The sequence below is a fragment of the Perissodus microlepis genome, chromosome 6, assembly GCF_051167445.1.
Source record: "Perissodus microlepis isolate ML-2025 ecotype Zambia chromosome 6, ASM5116744v1, whole genome shotgun sequence".
Lineage (NCBI taxonomy): Eukaryota > Metazoa > Chordata > Actinopteri > Cichliformes > Cichlidae > Perissodus > Perissodus microlepis.
The window spans coordinates 41562985-41579059 of NC_140466.1; the positions used below are offsets into that span (position 1 = coordinate 41562985).

At 43.1% G+C, this 16075-nt stretch overlaps 2 long non-coding RNA genes across 2 annotated transcripts; both read left to right on the forward strand.

The window, feature by feature from the left end:
- The first annotated feature begins 3190 nt into the window (after window positions 1-3190).
- LOC146386278 (uncharacterized) lies at window positions 3191-7678 on the forward strand. Its single transcript, XR_014800570.1, has 2 exons — window positions 3191-7378; window positions 7450-7678. It is a non-coding gene; the product is annotated as an uncharacterized LOC146386278 (long non-coding RNA).
- Window positions 7679-10086: 2408 nt separating this feature from the next.
- LOC146386279 (uncharacterized) lies at window positions 10087-16019 on the forward strand. Its single transcript, XR_014800569.1, has 2 exons — window positions 10087-15779; window positions 15868-16019. It is a non-coding gene; the product is annotated as an uncharacterized LOC146386279 (long non-coding RNA).
- Window positions 16020-16075: the final 56 nt, after the last annotated feature.

Sequence of the window (16075 nt, forward strand, 5' to 3'; positions counted from 1 at the left end):
ATGCAGTGAAAGGTGACCTGATATACCCCTCGAGGTTGCAAAAGAGAGAAAAAACATTATACACGGTAAGTAAGTAAATATATACAAAGATGACATTATGTGCAGCAAGTGAGTGAATTATATACATTAAGAAAAATATGTAAAATCAAATAAAGCAATCTGGAAATTTGCAGTTTGAAATCTGAGAATGCACATTGTGTGAGTGGGGTGTCAAAGTGTCTTGGGCCGCAGTGAAGCCAGAGGATCAGGCATGATATGAGAATGTGATAACAATGAGTCCTGTCTCAGTCAGTTATGGTTGATTGGGAGGACGGGGGACCTTCTGCCTGATTGCAGAAGTTGGAACAGTTTATTGCTGGGATGGGACGAGTCTTTCAATATCTAAGCTGCTCTAGTCCAGCATCTCCTGGTGTAAATGTCCTGAAGGGAGTGGAGAGCAGCCTGTAGCTGTGTTCTACTGTACAGATCACTCTCTGAAGAGCTTTTTTGTCCTTGACACAGCTGTTTCCATACCAGGATGTGATGTTCAGTGCGAGGATGCTCTCCACAGCTCCTGTATAGAAAATCCTAAGGATCACTGGAGAGACCCTGAACTTCCTCAGTTGTCGGAGGTGGTACAGGCGCTGCCTAGCCTTTTTGGACTGGACCAGCTCGGGTGCCTCCTCCAGGTGGGACATGCCCGGAACACCTCACCCAGGAGGCGCCCAGGAGGCATCCTTGTCAGATGCCTGAACCACCTCAGCTGGCTCCTTTCGATGTGGAGGAGCAGCGGCTCTACGCTGAGCCCCTCCCAAATGGCTGAACTTCTCACCCAATCTCTAAGGGAGAGGCCAGCCACCCTTCAGAGGAAGCTAATTTCTGCTGCTTGTATTCGCGATCTCGTTCTTTCAGTCACTACCCACAGCTCGTGGCCATAGGTGAGGGTAGGGACATAGATTGACCGGTAAATTGAGAACTTTGCTTTTACACTCAGCTCTCTCTTCACCACGATGGCGTCCACATCACTGCAATCAGTCTGTCGATCTCCCGTCACTCAGGATATTTATACTCCTCCACTCAGGGCGAGGAACGAGTTCCTCGCCCTGAGTGGGCACTCCGCCCTTTTCTGGCTGAGGCCCATGGCCTCAGATTTGGAGGTGCTGATTCTCATTCACACTGCTTCACAGTCGGCTGCGAACCATTCCAGTGCCAGCTGGAGGCCATCAGCTGATTAAGCCATCAGAACCACATCATTCAAGGATTCAAGGAGCTTTATTTGTCATTCATATCACATGTTAACATGAGGTGGAACAAAATTATGTACACACGGTCCGGAGTGAAAAGAAAAAAAATAATGAAGAAACAGAATTTTTTTAAGTAATAAATAAATGATTGGGTTTTTTGTTGTTGTTGTGTTGGGGTTTTTTTAACAAACAGAAATGACAAGTAATAAGACAATACAATAAATAATACTATAACTAGAGTGCAACAACCTGAGTACCAGTATAGAGTGTGGGTATAAATGTAGCTGTAAATAAATACTTTAGCAGCAAAGGGCATGATGACCAGCATTGATAAAGTGACGGTGTCAGTAAGTGTCAGTAGTGATTAAGGTGCTACAATAAGAGTTCTTGTCCATTATGCACTAAGAAGTCTCACAGCTTCTGGAGTGAAGCTGTTTCTTAGCCTCGTGGTTTTGCATTTAATGCTCCTCAGCCTCCTGCCTGAGGGGACTGGGACAAAGAGTGAGTGTGCTGGGTGAGTGGGGTCCTTCATGATACAGGTGGCACTCTTCCTGCATCTGGAGGTGTATATGTCTGTGACGGTTGGGAGGCTGCCTCCGACCACTCTCTGTGGAGCTTTCCTCTCTGCCACAGTGCAGTTTCCGTGCCACACATTGATGCCAGAGCACAGAACATTCTCCACCGCACATCTGTAGAAGGAGATGAGGACTGAGCTCCGCACGCTTCAACCTCCTCAGGAAGTAGAGGCTCTGGTGAGCCTTCCTGATCAGGCTGGAAGTGTTGTTTTTCCAGGTGAGGTTGCTATACAGGTATGTACCCAGGTACTTGTAGCTGGGTAGTCAAAGGAGCTTGCAAAGAAAAGCGTCTGGACTTCTTTAAGTTACTTGAAGACGTTTCACCTCTCATCCGAGAAGCTTCTTCAGTTCTAAGGTCAAATGGTGGAGAGTCCCAGATATAAACCTAGTGGGAGTATCCCCCCACAGAGGGACAAAAGGACCCCCTGATGATCCTCTAATCGCCTGAGCCAAGGTGTGAAACTGGGTGTGGGTCCCAATCAGCCAGAGTTTCGGGTGTGTTCATTGTGAAACCTGGCCCCACCTTATCATGCGAATTCCTGAGGTCAGATGGCCCAGGATGTGAGTGGGCGTTAAGGCGTCTGGGAAGGGATCTCAAAACTGGATTATAGATGGCAGAGAGTTGGTGTCGTAAACCCCCGCCTCTGTTCAAAGATGGTCGCTCACAGTGGACATAGATGGCTTCTTTCACTCCTCTTTCAAACCATCTGTCCTCTCTGTCCAAAATGTGAACATTGGCATCCTCGAAAGAGTGTCCTTTATCCTTAAGATGCAGATGGACTGCTGAGTCTTGTCCTGTGGAGGTGGCTCTTCTGTGTTGTGCCATGCGCTTGTGAAGTGGCTGTTTGGTCTCTCCAATGTAGAGGTCTGGGCATTCCTCGCTGCACTGTACAGCATACACCACATTGTTAAGTCTGTGTTTTGGCGTTTTGTCTTTCGGGTGAACCAGTTTTTGTCTGAGCGTGTTGCTGCGTCTGAAATGCACCGGGATGTCATGCTTGGAGAAAACTCTCCTAAGTTTTTCTGATACACCGGCTACATAGGGGATGACAATGTTGTTGCGACCTTTAGGATGATTGGAACACACACATGTAAAGGAAGCACTCAAAACGTGCGGCTATCCTAAATGGGCGTTCTTAAAGTCAGCAAAGAGGCACAGAAAAGAAGACCAGACACCAGCGAGGGAGGATAAGAAGGACAGACGCAACAACATTGTCATCCCCTATGTAGCCGGTGTATCAGAAAAACTTAGGAGAGTTTTCTCCAAGCATGACATCCCGGTGCATTTCAGACGCAGCAACACGCTCAGACAAAAACTGGTTCACCCGAAAGACAAAACGCCAAAACACAGACTTAACAATGTGGTGTATGCTGTGTGTATGCCCCTGGTGGGGCCAGGTTTCACAATGAACACACCCGAAACTCTGGCTGATTGGGACCCACACCCAGTTTCACACCTTGGCTCAGGCGATTAGAGGATCATCAGGGGGTCCTTTTGTCCCTCTGTGGGGGGATACTCCCACTAGGTTTATATCTGGGACTCTCCACCATTTGACCTTAGAACTGAAGAAGCTTCTCGGATGAGAGGTGAAACGTCTTCAAGTAACTTAAAGAAGTCCAGACGCTTTTCTTTGCAAGCTCCTTTGACTACGATGACCTGGATGACTGAGAACCTTCACAGACATATTGTAGCTGGGTACTACTTTGACTGCAGATCCTCCGACGTGCAGGGGTGTGTGTGTGTGTCTTCCCCTCCTGAAGTCCACAATCATCTCCTTCATCTTCTTCTCATTTAAGCAGAGATTGTTTTGCCTGCACCAGTCCTCCAAGTGTTCCACCTCCTTCCTGTAGCCGGTCTCATCATTGTTTGTGATCCAATCAACCACAGCATTATCCGCGAAAAGCAGAGATTAGACCCTGAGACCACCCAAGTGAAAGCCTTCTGCCACTTGGCTACGCCTAGGTCTGTCCATAAAAATTATGAACAGAATTGGTGACAAAGGGCAGTCCTGGCGGAGCCCATCACCCACCAGGAACGAGTCCGACTTATTGTCGGCTAAGCGGACCAAGCTGTTGCAATGGTTGTATAAGGATTGAATGGCCTGTAGCAATGGGCCAGACACCCCATACTCCCGGAGCACAGGACACAGGACACGGTCGAATGCCTTCTCCAAGTCTACAAAACACATGTACACTGGTTGGGCAAACTCCCATGCACCCTCAAGGATCCTTGAGATGATGAAGAGCTGGTCCAGTGTTCAACAACCAGGATGAAAACCGCATTGTCAAATTGTAAATGAAATTTAAAATTCTTGTCCTCACATACAAGGTCTTAAATAATCAGGCCCCATCTTATCTTAATGACCTTGTAGTACCATATCACCCTATCAGAGCACTTCGCTCTCACACTGCAGGCCTACTTGTTGTTCCTAGAGTATTTAAAAGTAGACTGGGGGCCACCGGTTTAGCTCAGCGTGTTGAGCAGGTGCCCACATGCCATATGGCTGAGAGCAGCCGGCCTGGGTTCGAGTCTGACCCGTGGCCCTTTGCAGCATGTCTTCCCGCTTTGTTCACTGAGCTATCTAACAAAAAGGCCAAAAAGAAGTCAATTCTTCCTCAAATTTCTTATTGCATCCAGAGGGATATCCATTGCTTCTAGATGCCTTATTTGCCTTAAGCATGCCAGTTGCCTTTTGTGTGTCTTCTATAGTTATTTTTGCATGTAAACTTTGTTCTGTTTTTGTCCAATTGATGGTGAATCTAGTTTCTCCAAAAATGCTTTGATCTGATCTGTTAATGTGTGTCTCAGTCCTAAATGTCCCAAAGTGAAGAGTTGTGAGATCAGCCTCTTCACACACTGCAGCAGAGTGAGTGAAGCAGCAGTGAGCTCAGGCTGTAAATGCTGAGCATGCTTTGTTAGAGTTGTGGAAAATTAGTTGGTTGTGTAGATGTGAACTGATTGGTCACCTGCTCTGCTGCTCCTCTACAACCCGGTTTTCATTCCATTCCACTATCTGCTAATGGATCTGCAGTCAGACCCCTTATCTCTGGATTCACACACACATGCATACACGCACACACACACACACTGGGTCAGAGTACACTGGGTGCCCTTGGCAGGACTGATAAGCTGGTGTTATGTTATTATGCATCTTGATTATTGTGCAAGCCCATGACTCAGTGTTCTAATTGCAGAAGGCTGAAATGAGAGTGAGACAGACAGATGCAAAGTTTTGAGATCTTGAAATGTATTTAGTCCTCATGTTTCATGGCTATCACCATGCAGTCATGCAGCCATATAGCAGGAGTCCATTGCCATAACAGCCCTGATCTTGTGGCAGGAATGCATGACGTGGGATGTCCCATTATGTCGGAACCATGGCATTGGCGTCAGATTTTCTGTGGGTTATGAGTGAGGCTACTGGACACCAGGCTGGTTCCAGTGCATGCTGCAGATGCTGGAGCTTGCCGGGATCCTGGAAGCTTGGAAGTCACCTTGGAAGTTTTCATATTTCTCATGGTGTTGCTGTTCAGTTCCCGAGTTCACAGATACAGGGAAAAGCCATTGCCTCCCTAACGGGTGTGCTTGGTCTGCATAGATATGTGGTTGACTGGTGTATGTGAAAATGATGTCTAAATAAATGCTGAAACCCTTCTAACAAGAAGATCAGTGTTTTTCATTTCACATTTCACTGGTTTCTTCTTCCAAGACAATAACGCAGTTGATCTCTCAACAGGTTGAATAATGTCACCTGCACTTGCCGAAAACATTGCCTTGTTACTTAAGCTAAAAAAAAATTAAGTGTGTGCTGGGCAGAGACGGAAAAGTACAGACATTGTAACAGTCTTTTGCATTTGATGTTTGTTAAGCTGTATGTCTGGATTTTGTTCTTTTGCGCCCTCTGGTGGTGAACTGTGTAGGGTACAGTTTTGCTGTTTGGGTCTCCACCCAGACACTTTTTCTTTTGCTAGCGCACATGGTGTCTGCATGCTGCAGTTCACAGTTAGCTCCACACATGGAGAAAATATCATTCAAAGAGTGGAAATAATTGAGAAAGAAGATAGAGGATAAGGCAATAAGGCCATAAAGGACTATTTAGCACCTCCTGGATGTCAGCTCACGAGGTTTGTGTGTTTTAAATGTTTTATTTTCTGTAATTAAGGACTTTTGATTGATTGGCATTAAGTACAAGAGCGCATTTTAATGTGATGTTTTGTTTCTTGTTTGTCCATGAGCAGTTCTCACGGGTTGCCAAGACCAGAATAAACCCTGTTCTATAACATCGTGCGTACGTCAATCCTTGAGGGTGCTACAGACATCCTGTACTGAAGTGCAGATACTCGTGTTAGCACCTCGGGGCAACGCTTGTTGTCATTTGGTGCTATATAAATAAAAATGAATTAAATTGTTGAAAAAATATTCCAGTAAAAGTTGAAGTATAGATTAATTACTCAGGGGTATCACCTGAAAAGCTGCCTGATGAAAGTTCATAAATAAAAAGCTTTTCTTTCTCATCCACGAGGAGATTTTCTGAAAAGCTTAATCATCAGGATGTAAGTTCTACAATTTTTATTCGTTTTTATTTCCAGTTTAAATGTCATTATTAACAAGAGCTATGTTGTATGTTCATAGATTTTAGAATAAGGTAAAAGATAGGTATGCTAGCTGCAGCCAAACATCTAACATACTTTACCTTTTTCGTCAGCCTTGAGTCACTATAGTCTAATTCTTCTGAAGATTTTTCACTGTCAGCATTAGTTTTGGAGACTAACTCTTTATGTCTTTGTGACGCTTGCTGGCCGGGTCAGCAATGAGGTGGCTGATTGTGATTCACTGTGGCACATAGTGTAGTGAAGAGAGGTTACATAATGGAAGCATCACTTGATCTCCTTTATGAAGAGAGATGGCACAGAGGCTCTCTGAACACAGTTCTGTGGTCGTCCACTCAGTGCTACCTATCTTCTGTTTCTGTAAGCACAATTCTGTGCACATATTTATCCGTGGCATACACAATGCAGATGAACCTGGTGTTTTTTCTTTCATCTTTAAGAATTTGTTCTCATTGACCATTCGCTGTGACATACTTGGTGTCTCAATAAACCTGTAAAGTTTTGGTTGAGTAAAACTCAACTCTTAAAAAACTTGTCATGGTTTGGGTGAGTGCCAGTATTTTTCCTCCGAGCCGGCAGTTCCACCTCTGGGAGGAGCCACTGTGTTCCTGCTCATTGCTCACACCTGTGGGTAATTAAGCCGTGGACTTATAAGGCCAGCGCGCTCAACCTCTCTTTGCGAGATTCTCAGCTAACCACAGTTAGTGCAGGCCACTGCTTTGTTTTGTACACATCTTAGCAAACTACCTGGTCTCATCTTGTATCTGTCTTTCATAGCTACACACCAGATTACCAGTTGCAACTTTCTGCCATAGAACCCCCATTCAGACGCTCGACGACCTGACAGTCTCACGGTTTTACTCACTCCACACACCTGCCTGCCTCCCTGCCTCAACATCAGGAATTTCGGTTTACGTACCACTCACCCGGACCACTCTCCCCTCTATGCTACTGATCCACCCACGGCAAGTAAGCACTGCAAAGGAATATTCAGAACAAGCAACTTGCCAGTATTCCTGACACATGTCCTCTTGTTTCAGTGACTCTGACCCCTTTCCCAGGACCCAGCCATCCAGTTTGACTCTCCCTTTGGCCCAAACCACAGAACTGCAGTTTCCACCGTTGAGAAATCACTGATTGTTTACATAGCTCAGGTCGCATAAGTGCCCCTTAGTTTTGGTGTTTGTTCTAGTTAAACACACGACTCAGTTTTCTGGTTTTGTTCACTTACACTTGTTGTGAAAGAATAAACGTTGTCACTAAAACATTCTCTGTGCTGCTCTGCATCCTGCATTTGAGTCCTTTTTCTTTCGAGTCAGCCTCGGCCCTTAAAAAACTGTGTTCTGAGTATGTGTTAGTACAATGCCATGTTTATTCAGGATCTGTGTGACTGATTCTTTATATTTTTAACCAACTGCAGAGAATTCCAGAAAAGCTAAAACTGTTGAAGGAGTGCACCTGTCCATAAATTGTGGTTGTGGTACTTCAGCATCTAGCTATTGCTACAGAAAGGGAGCGAGCATAAAGGTAGTAATGGTTTTTACTTGCAGTGGTTTTTAAGTAGCACATAATTTCATATGCAATCAGCTCAACAAACATCAGCAAACACACAATAACACAACAAAACAAAGTGTGTTGCTAGCTAAGGGTACAGATGCTGAGAGAGAGAAAAGAATGAGCTAGATTCACTCTGAGATGGAGAAAGATAAGAAAGACAGGACAGGAGAGCAAGGACAAATATTTAACTGCTCAGTGACAGCTGATAGATTTAAAGCTTACATTTAATGTCATCATTTTCAGTCACATATTAGATTTGTATGTGATCTGTTTTGATAATTTAGTGATTTTTATATTGCAAAACATCCTACAGAACAAGCTAAGTATGCTAAGTTTGTGTTATTCAAATGTTGCATAATAGTACTCTGTGGTATAGTGCAGGATAAACAGGTTAGCTTGCAGTACTGTGATGGATTCACAGTAAAGTACTGTGTTGGACAGTGGCTGTGGTCTTCATGGTCAGACTGGTTATATAAAGATCGATTCACTGAATTCCACCTTTATACCAACTGTATTATATCAACTGTATGCCCTCCAGTATAAAGACAGTATAAACAGTATACCATCGGTGTAGGGGACGTACATCAGCCAAGATAGCTCATGAAACATCTGCTTACATCTGTAAATCTATCAATCAGAGAAGTGAACCTCAGAGCAGCAGCTGTACAGGTCAGCTGATCAAAACCTGCACACAAAGAAACAAATAACCGGAGCTCACAACAGAAACGATTATCTGTGAATCTGTGATTCTTGTCCCCATGTGGAGCCACGATGACAGATCGTAGGGTTCTCCCACCTGCTGATTCCTCCTTTAAGCTCTGACTGTTTAGGTGTGGAGCCAAAGACACCCTCCACAATAACAGGATAGTTAGTCTTAAAAATTCCCTTTCAGTGCTTTTGTCCTACATAACAGATTTAATCTGATTACATGTATTCTAATTTTGAATGAGACTGGAATAACATTTGCGTTCTCATGTACATTATGTTATTATGTTAACATAGCACAGGGTTCAGTTTGCATAAAACGTCCTGCGAAGACAGATTTTTTACCTTCTTACTTGGAGTAAATTTCAGAGCCTGTACTTTTTCACTTTTACTTGAGTAAATAAGTTTAATAGTGTGTCATCTACCCATTGCATAACATCAGCAGTAAACGGTGTCACAGCAATGTCCTAGCTGAGAGCATGGGGTTATGGGTAAATGCCTACCCCAGGAATCCTTGAAGTGTGTCACCAGATTGCAGAAAGCTTGGCAGGCTGCTGGATGCTAGTCATTGTTTTCCTGGAGGAGTTAATCTTTGGCTACTGAAGCTGACTCCTCAGTGAATTATTAATGAGACAATAAGGAAACTGAGGACGAAATATGAGTAAAAACCATTTCAGCATAACACAGTCATAACAAATAAGTTTTCAGTATCACCATACAACAGTGTTTTAATCTGGCAGACCAGCTTTTAGATTTTATGAATTGCTTTAAACCAAAATCACTAAGAGGGCAATGATCTATAGCCTCCAGACTGCCCACTTACAGTACATGACAAAACGTGTAAACCCTAGAAGATTTCTATTTCTGCCTTCCATTTCTTGGGTGTACCTCTTCAAGTGGCTGGCCAAGGCCGTGAGTCTTTGCTTGGCAGTTTCCAAGGCCTCAGGTATGGACAGCTTGCTGTACTTCTTGGGTACCTTCTTCATCACATCTTTCTACAGCTCCAACAATTGGCTAACTTCCCTCCGTTCTAACATACTTCTCCATGGAGGGTACTGCTCCTTGTGGCTGTTCTTCTAGCCTTCTAGGTGATGGTCACATTCACATCATCAGCAGAGGTTACTTCAAAGGGTACTTCATTTAATCTTAGTAACCGGCTACTGAGGGTCCAGGTTTAAAAATATACATATATCAAGGGCGTAGATTTGGTTTGGGCATTGGTGGGGACGGATGATTCAACCACCGAACCTTGCCCTGTTTTTGTTTTTTGTTTTTCCTTCTTGATTAACAAAAAATAAATATACTTGCCTACTTATGCTATTCTACATGCTTTTAAACCATTTAAAATTACAATTCATAGTTTTATGTGTGAATTATATAATGTTAAATTACTATTACTTCAGCCATATTCCATATAACTCAGGTATCATACAAAAATAAAAATAGCTTCAAATACAGTCATGACAATAAAAGAATATGACTTTAAGGACTTAACATTAGTTCAGTTATAGTACATCAACATCTGTTATACATTAGCACTAAGGGAACACTGAATGACCTGGTGGTTTCTGTCCATAAAACTACTCGTCTAAGATTACCACAAAGTAAAAGATCTCTCAGCAAAATTCTGCAACATTTGAGGCACCATTGCCCCGATTAACTCAGTGAGCTGCGATCTTTTATTCTAAACATGAACTACTGTTACAGCAACAGACATGGACTACTGGTGTCCCACACAACAACTCAATGTCCACTATGTGAAGCAGCCAAACACATGTCTTCTCCTCTCGTTAACAAAGATAAACTGCTGGCATATTGGTTTTACATCTATACTGTCCAGTCTCTCCTGGTGGACATACAGCAGCATTGTTTAATCTCATTTGAGTCATTGTTGACCTTAGCCATGTTTTTAGTCTTCTGAGAGCACTGAAGCTTCTTTCAGCCTCAGTACCTGCATTTTATCCTCAGATTACAATTATTATTCTGTGCTTGATGTGCCTCATGTTTGGCCCTGGCTCTTCCACTCTGACTGCACTAGGACATACTGTCACCTGATGAAATAACACATGGATTTGTGCCAGATAAAAGTGAGACGTGTCAATTCAGATTCTTTGTCAAACATACACTAATGAATCAATTTACATCAGCAGCCTAACAACTGTCATGATAATAAATACTAGTTAATCTACAGCAGCAAATCATCAGTCAGTCACCTGTGACCTCGCCTCTTCACCTCTGTCTGAGCTACAACATGGCAGAGCTGCCTCTGTCACCTGATGAATAACAGTGAGACATTCAAATACATGCAGTCACACATGTGCTTCAAATACAGTCATGAACCAACAAGTCATCATCCAATTCCACCTGTGATCTTGTGTCACCATTGCTCTCTGAGCTTTGTGTTGGTTCTTCTGTCACCTGACAAACAGGACATACATGACAATAAGAATAAAATGTGCAGCTGCTTCAGTGTTTCTGTCAGTTTGTGCAGATCTTGACTCATCAGTAATGTTTGTAGGGTGAGTGCATTTTTAAAACAATTTGTGCAAACTGCACTACAAGGTGGAATATTTGCAAAATCATGACTACCTCATGATATATTGTCTCAAAAATGAACCCTATGAATATGTCAGTGCCATTAGGATAAAATTATTGTGTCACCAACATTTTAACGTTAGACATATAACTTTAACAGCCTCTGTAAACTAATATCCTGGCTGCTCGAGGCTGCCGTTTTCTCTGACAGCTTCAATCAAAATTAGAAATGTTACTCTGGGAGACTGAGAGAACTAATAGTGCTGCCTGTTGTGCAGTTAGTTTACAAAACACGTTATTTATGGTTATATACAATTTTAGCCTGATGTGGGCCAAAGCCTAACATAGCCTGTAACGTTATTATGACGGACACATTTTATGAGTTAACTTGGCTTTAAGTGACTTACAGGTTTCTTTGAAAAATACTTTCTTACATCCAGGTTCTTTCTCTTTGCTGCCGTCCTCCTCTCCTCCTTGCAGGTCTTCGCAGCGCAGGCTTGCCGCTGCTAAAACTAAACAGTAGTGATGTGCGGATCGATCCTGAAATATCGATTCCTCCGATACCAGTCATTTATGTTCTAGAATCGATTCTCACATTAAAATATCGATATTTTAGTAATTTAGAGTAAATTTGTAGTTTATCATTAACAGGAACACAGTGGAAAGAAACTATAACATTCGGATTGTCTACATTCAAAGGAACTACTTCCTCTTCCGCCTTTCATAGTCATATGCGAAATACGGCTGTATAAATGTCTCGCCGCCCCTTGGCGCACGCACTCACAACAATGGCTGAGCGTAATTGTGTGGACGTATTTTACCTCCACAAATAGCTGAGACGTGGTTTGCGATACATGTGGCAAAAAAGTGAGGTGTTGTGGCCATACTTACCAACCTTGAGACCTCAGAATTAGGGAGACATTCAAAAGGGCTGTTGGGGGGGATAAATACATTTTACAGTGTTTATTTATCGGATAAAACACGTTAAATATCACCGTTATTATTGGCCGGCCTGGAAACAGCGGTGGTGTCCAAATTCAGAGGCTGCTTCCACCTGAGGACCCGGCCTTCGCGGTCTAAAGAAAGCCGGGTAGTACGTCCCGAGCTCCCTCCCTCTGCCGTCTGCTCCTTGCTCTCTAAAATATAACCGGGCGCTGACGTAAACTCTCAACCGTCTCACACTTTGTTTAATTAGTTTTATTCAGCTGTGTGAAAACCCGGAGGAACCCTCCCGAGGGATTAATAAAGTTTAATTTAATTTAATCTAATCTAATAACTTTAATCTCAGCCAAACCGATTTACTCACGAACAAATAAAACACTGAAAAAGCCAAACAAGAACATTTTTAAGTTATCAAAGTGACTTATATATCATGTTTAACCCGAGTAGCGAAAGACCGCGGGGGTTTGAAGACGATGTGTCGGTCGGCTCAGATATTTGAAGTTTACACAGCTACATTCTCACCTCAAAATATGTTAAAAGTTTTTTTGCGACCCAGAAAGAGAAATAAGAGTAATATTAAAACTAAGTCGCTGCCGCCATTGTTGGAAACTGGAATTGGCTGGGCCGCGCTATGAATTCTGCGATATGGTTTTTCAATTTTGTTGTCCGGAGGGAAAATCGGGAGAAATTCGGGAGAATGGTGGCTCCGGGAGATTTTTGGGAGGGGCACTGAAATTCGGGATTCTCCTGGAAAAATCGGGAGGGTTGGCATGTACGGTTGTGGCAACACCACTAACCTTGTCAAACACCTCAGAGTAAATCATATCACAGAATATGACGAGCGTATGTTGAGGCGAACTGAAGAGGAGGACAGGGACAGGTGCTGCTGGGGCGAGACAGACGTCTCTCACGGAGTCCTTTAGGGCTGCAGGCAGGCAAGGTGTTCAAATAGTGCACAACTTCAGCTTTTTTATTTCTCTATGATGAATTCTGCATTATTAAGTGATCAGAACAAGTAATCTGATGTCCTGTAATCATTATGACGCTATAATTTGAGATACAATAAATAAAATAAGGTTTTGTACAAAGCATTGGTATCGGATCAGTATCGTCGATACCACCCTGAATATTACTTGGTATCAGATCGGAAAGGAAATCAGTGGTATTGCACATCACTACAAAACAGAGCTTACTGAAAGGCTCAGCCAATCACATTGGCCATATTTGTCACATGACGTAGGACTCCAGTAGAGAACGTAATTTAACTCTTTCTGCACCGCTGGGTGAATGAGACGTTGACAGATCGTTATTTCTTTCTATCAGGTTTGTTTTTCTTTACTCGAAGAGATCAAATTATTGGTGGGGACAATTCAGTAATCGCTGGATATTGGTGGGGACATGTCCCTTCCGTCCATGCCAAATCTACGCCCTTGACATATATATATATATATACATCATCCAGCTGGTTTAGCAGCTGCACGGTCTTATGTTAAAGTTGTAAATGTTTTTGTTTGCTTTTTCTGAAAACTTTCTGACTCATTCAGTAAATTCTGTTCTCCTACAGAAACTTTGTTTAGTGACTGAGTGATTTTATTTTCCATAACACCCAGAAAGAGACGCCCATAGAGAACAGACTCAAAGGCCAGGAAGGACATAAGCAGGCACAACCAGGGTGCCAGGGCACACCATCAGAATGTCTCGCACAAGGCTCAAATCACAGCCTCCCAATCTAAAGTTTTTGTGTGTATTGCATATGACTCCTAATGACTTGGACCATATTTTCAATATCAGTAGCGCCTTAACTAGTCTTTTTATACAGTACTAATGAATAACAGTAATATGAATGATTTTAGAATATATAAGAATAAAAACAAACATCAAATTTCCAATACATGTAGAAAAAGTGCTAAATAAAATAATGTTCTTTGTATTTTCTATTTAAAAAACTGGCTGAATGTTTTTGTGATTGTCTCATAAAAGGGAAAACAGCCCGACTGTAGTGCAACATTTTCTGAACCAGAAACAGTACAAAGTCCTCTAAATACTTCAAAGATTGACCGACTTGCCAGCCTGCTTCAGAGGCCCTCTGCTGTCAGCTGATGTTAAATTCTGTCACCGTCCAATTTCAAACTTCCATTCAGTCCTTCCATAATAGTTCACAGAGCAGTGAACACACACAACACTGCAGCCAAACATAGGCCAACTGTTTTAAACTAACGCTGTTAAGGGATTCCTGTTTTTGACTGCCAAAATAATGAGTGACCTCATTGTTGTGAGGATGAATGGTTTGTTGAACCAAATAGCATCTGGAAACAAAAACTATTTTTTTAGTTAGTCTGAAACATTAAGTAGCTGACCAGCAGTTCCTCTTCCTGCTTAAAAACACGCTTCTTTCTATAAACACTAGAAGACAATTTCAGGAAAATATAGCAGAAGAAGAGGTCTTCTCATTTTCATTTTCCTGACACTGATCTCTGTCTGCACTCACTGCACAAGCAGAAAAACAGAGAGAGAGAGCGACAGAGAGTTATACAACATCATGCATACATATATTATGTATGTATTTCATTTAGTTTCATTATTGATACTGAAACATTTTTCCTTTTTAATCAAGCTGGTACAGTACCAAGTATGGCCATCTTCCTCTGCTTGTCCACTACGATGATGTTCAGTCGGTTAGCCATCACCAGTTTTTCCATGTGTATCAGAAGTCCCAGAAATCTTAGTGTAGTGTTACGACTGTTGTTGTAATTTTAATATGCAAATCTGAGTGTGCAGGTGCCTCTCCATGATTGGTACATCCAGAGGGACGGATCGTACCGATTGGCTAATGACCAGGAGGCAGCATATAAGAAGACACCGCCATGGACGGCCAGTCATTCATCCTCGGCCCATCCCAACCGGCAGACTGTGTGTTCACTGTCTAGTAATGTTTGTTAATGCAGGAGCATGTAGGGGTGGACTGCCTTTTTGTTTGATTACAGTTTTCTCCTGTTTTTGTTAGTTAGGGAAGTAAGTGGTTGTCGTTTGGTTTAATTCTTTTGAATAGGTAAGTTTGATTTATCCCTGAGATAGGCTCCCTTTTGTTTGTTATTTTGGCCTTAGGTTCACCCCGAAATTATAATTCGCTCCCTTCCTTTGTTTCTAAGTTCACTCAATGTAAAAAAATCACTGTGAAAAAGTATTAATTATGTGATGTGCTGCTTGGGGTCAGACGGGGATGGATCACCCTTAGGAGTTGGTGGGCATGCGTGTTGTTGTTCCTGGGTTTTGTTTCCCTTTTTGAGACACAGGTAGGCGGGGCGGTGCTTGATGGTATTCCGGCACACCTGCGGCGCATCGGACGTCATCAGTGGGAGCATTTATGGAGCTGAGTGACAGACGTCTGGTGTCGGAGTATTGTCGCTTCCACAAGTGGTGACGTGCTTTTGCAAGATTAATCTGTTGGTTCCGCGCTACTGAGCTGCATGTTTTAAGATCCGTCTCCTGCCTGCTTTCCCTCTGCACCAGCCTGTCTCGCCGCCTGCTCGCCTGCCTGTTTCTTTGTGTGCTGGCCCTCTTTGGATCTGTGACAGAGACTTACCTCGCGCCGGCCTGTGACGACTGCCATACATGTATTTTGGTGTTTCAAGTAAGCTCTCCAACTCTCCCCGTCCGCCTCAGTTTTACTCTCGACTCTCGACGTTATCCCCTAACTCTGTTTTGTCCCTCGTCCTCAGGTAGCTCCGGTGCGCCATCTATCCTCCCGCATACCTCAGCTCCGTTTCATCCCCTCGGCTCTGTCTCCTCGCACATTTACCCGGCCACTGTATATAGCCCCTTCCCTTGTAAATATTCCCCTATCACTGTAAATAAATCTGCTTCACCGTGATCCTGTGCCCGTGTGTGTTTCTGCCACTATATCCACCCATTTAAATTCCCCTAACA